Source organism: Apis dorsata, unplaced genomic scaffold, assembly GCF_000469605.1.
Source record: "Apis dorsata unplaced genomic scaffold, Apis dorsata 1.3 scaffold_263, whole genome shotgun sequence".
NCBI lineage: Eukaryota > Metazoa > Arthropoda > Insecta > Hymenoptera > Apidae > Apis > Apis dorsata.
In genome coordinates, this window is record NW_006263541.1 from 487,555 (window position 1) to 488,395 (window position 841).

Here is an 841-nt window from a genome sequence, read left to right on the forward strand (position 1 = left end):
ATATAATGCCTATGCCGGTACCATTTTTCGATATCCTTTCCTCTGCAATTCACGTCAGAGGTACACGTTGCTTATCGATTATTTAATAATTATTTACACGCACGAGATATTAGAATGCAAATAAAAATAGACAGTTTAAAATATTTTTTATCTCTCACGTCTCTCGCTCATTCACACCCTTCTTTCCCTTTCTTTCGTTCCTTCCTTTCACACCCATTCTCTCTCTTTCTCATATTCTGTTTCACTTCACTCCCTCTCTCTCTCTCTCTCTCTCTCATTCTCTCTCTTCCCTCTTTCTCCATTTAGAACTCCTTATGATTTTTTTTTTTTTTTAAATAGCATACGAGACGAAAATCCATGCATTAAAATTCGAAAAAGTTTCGTATAATATTCGCTTTAAATCCTAAAACGATTAGTGATAGTAATAATGTTGGTAATATTCGTTTCTCGAATAAGAAGATGTGACGCGCGGCTAACTACTATTTTTTTTTCTTTTTTTTCTTTTTTTTCTTTTTCTTTTTTTCACCTTTTCGTAGTAAACAGTAGAAGACCTAAAAGTTCTTTGTAATTTTTTCCCCTTTTTGTTAGTTCGAAGACGTTGGCACATTGGAAATAGATTTTGTGTTGTATGATATATACTATAATATAACTTTTTTTTTTTTTTCGTTTTTTTTTCTTTACTATTTTTTAAGATTTTCGATTCAACACCGTGTCAGTGTACAGTGGGTCGAGTACCCTGAAGAGATATGTTATATTATAACCCGAACACTGCGTTTCACCCCTCGATTCGCTTACGACAGCCGATCTCAAGGAACGCGTTATCTCGCGTGAAGAGGAATCG